Source organism: Schistocerca piceifrons, chromosome 3 (genome assembly GCF_021461385.2).
Source record: "Schistocerca piceifrons isolate TAMUIC-IGC-003096 chromosome 3, iqSchPice1.1, whole genome shotgun sequence".
Lineage (NCBI taxonomy): Eukaryota > Metazoa > Arthropoda > Insecta > Orthoptera > Acrididae > Schistocerca > Schistocerca piceifrons.
Window position 1 is genome coordinate 469,549,211 of NC_060140.1, and position 3,012 is coordinate 469,552,222.

Genomic DNA, 3,012 nt, shown 5'->3' on the forward strand with positions numbered 1-3,012 from the left:
TAAGTATTTCATAGCTGCCGTCGCGTCCGCGCCAGCAGTTCGGCGAAAGTTCGCGTGGCCCGGGGTTCCGTACCTGACGTCACGCTCAGCGCGTTCTGTGATTGGCGGCGCGCACCTGGAGCGCGGCACGCGGCAGCGGAAGCGGTTCGACATGGTCAAACCGCGACGCAAAGCCCACCGCGCCGTGCCGCTGACGCCGTTTCCATGACAACCACGCCGCTGGTGCACGGTTTTGACGCGCGGCAGCCCTAGTGGGAACCGGCCTTTAGGCGGTGAGCGGGCTTGGCAGTCCTGCCGTATGCTCACTTCGGCATGGCGCATACGGGCACACAAACTATTGCTAATCCGAAAAATACAGCCTTACGGTATACTGAATTTTATTGTCACTGAGCAGTGTTTTGTTTTTCGCCATTTAAGTGCTCCATCTCTTTTCGTTAGTGCATAATAGCTTTCAGTTACATATATCTGTATACTTTCTTGCTTTGTTTATTCTTTTGTCAAGAACAAAGCACACTGATGAGCCATCAGCCACTGGAATTGTATCTTCTGCCTCCACAATGTTTTCAGATCGTAAGGATACGAACCTGCAACGTTAGCAGCCGCGCGGTTCCGGACTGAATCGCCTAGAACCGCTCGGCCACAGCGACCGGCTCGTAAGAAGGGACAGACGATTCATCGAGAGGGTAGTGAATATGGAAGTAAAGAATATTACAAAATCATGTGATCTAGAGGCGAGGCAGGAAAGTAAAACAAGGTTATGTACTTGCTGCTTGTTATGCTGACGTGTCTCTAGCATCTGTTACAAAAAGTCGAATAGGCATAATTTCCATATGTATCACGCCTTTGTGCTCCGGAAAAAAAAGCGTCCAAGATATGAAGTACATAAATTTCATTATTGGGATATGAATGTAATGAGAGACATTAATCTACGACATCTGGCATCACATTTCCACTGCAAGCTAGAAACAGTTGAGAAGCCCTCACGAACAGCGATATTGTAATCGGCTCGTCGTGACGCGAAAAAAGCGTTTCAATGGTCGCACACACACACACACACACACACACACACACACACACACACACACACTGTCAGCGTTAATAAAATAATTATACAACAGGCTACACAAATGAAGTAGTGGTCGGTATTATTCCGAAAGTATGACTATCCTGAATGAGTGTGGTGATTTGATATATTTAATTTGTTGAAATATATTGCTGACAAAGGCAGATCTACTTACATGACTATGTTTTTCGAACGAGGTGAACTCTTCCACTCACAAGGCACAACTAACTAGCTTCCGTATTCCTGTCGCGCGCATTGTTCACAGCTGCTGACGATATACTAACCATTATGTTGTGCCATGTATCAGTATTTTACTTTTCTCAATAACAACTATTTTATTCGTGAATCACACATTGTCACTTTGGCAAGCCGTAGGTGAATAACCAGCGTCTGGCGCTTTCGTAATTTTCCATTCCAGTCGCTCAGTGTTAAAAATATGATAGGTTATGGGATGCAACCAAAATTCCAACACAATTGGTGGTTTATTTTTGTGTGAATATTAACCTTTTCTCATTCGAAGAAGCATCAACATTAATGAGTAATGGCCACATTTCTCTTGTTGACAGGTTTAATTGTACTGCTTTTGCCAAAATAAAGTATATTTTGCACAACTCATTTTTGTAGCAGCTATTGTGAGACAATTCTGAAACAGGGTGTCTCATTAAACAAGTAATTGGCGATCAGAGAGCTCAATATCTCGCGAAAAACCTCATTGTGTCGGTTTGCGGTAACATTAGAGAAGAAATTTCATGTTTATTTTCATACCAGGAAACTCTTGTTTCACTAGCTGTCGATAACTCAAAGAATTACAGTCACTGGAATGAAAAAAATTAAATAGAAAGTACAACTTCTGTTATATCGCAATAGATAAGAAAGTTCAGTGTGTTTACGAACTGGCAAAGGATTCTCCTCCTTGTGTGCCATTATTCGCCAAAATATCGTTTTGATGTCTCGAGCGGTTTAGGAGATATGGGGGATGTCGTGAATACTTCATTCCCGCGTGCGTGAGATCGGGAGTGAACGCGCTACATAGGATCCATTTTCTCGAGATCCGAGACAGATAGAGAGCTCCTCTCAGTTCGAAACAAAAATTCAATATGTTAGCTAAATTTCATACGCAGCAACATATGGTGCAATACGTGCCAAACGCCAAACGCAAAGTCATGGCGATCTCTATTTTTCATTGCAAACTTTTCGAATTTTGTGTAGTTTCTTACTAAAATATATACCGGGTGTAAATTTTAAGTTGACAAACCAGAGTAACTCGAAAAATAAGCTTCACACGAAAAAATGTGTAGAATCCAAAGTTGATTATTTTCGAGGGGGACATCTGGTGGTGCTAAAATTAGTCTGCCACCCCAGCCCCCTGGGGTGGGTCGGGTGGCAACTTTAAAATTTCTAATGTGAACTCCCATTTTTTATTGCAGAATCAGATTCTGTATAAAAAACTACATACATTTTGTCTTAAATATTTGTTTTGATACTTGATAGTTGGCCCTGTAATTCAATAAAATCCATGTGTGGAAAATGGTTATGGATAAATAAAAAATACTTATTTACTTCGTAAATTTTGATTCGCTAAGTCTAAAACTCTCCCTCTCTCCCCACAGGGTGGGGTCTGAGAGAAAAGAATTAGACTTTTACAAATGTTGACCCAAATATTAATTATTTCTGCAGATTTGGATAAGTTTTGTGGGGAAAATCATGACCTGATCAGATGAGTCCCGACTTCAGTTGGTAAGACTTGATGATAGTGTTCGAGTGTGGCACAGACCACATGTCACTGTGCAAGTTGCTGGTGGCTCCATAATGGTGTCGGCGTGTTTACATGGAATGGTCTGGATCCTCTGGTCCAATTAAACCGATCGTTGACTGGAAATGGTTATGTTCGCCTACTTTAGACCATTTGCAGCGATGGTACGAGTACAAAATAAATGCCCAGTCTTTGG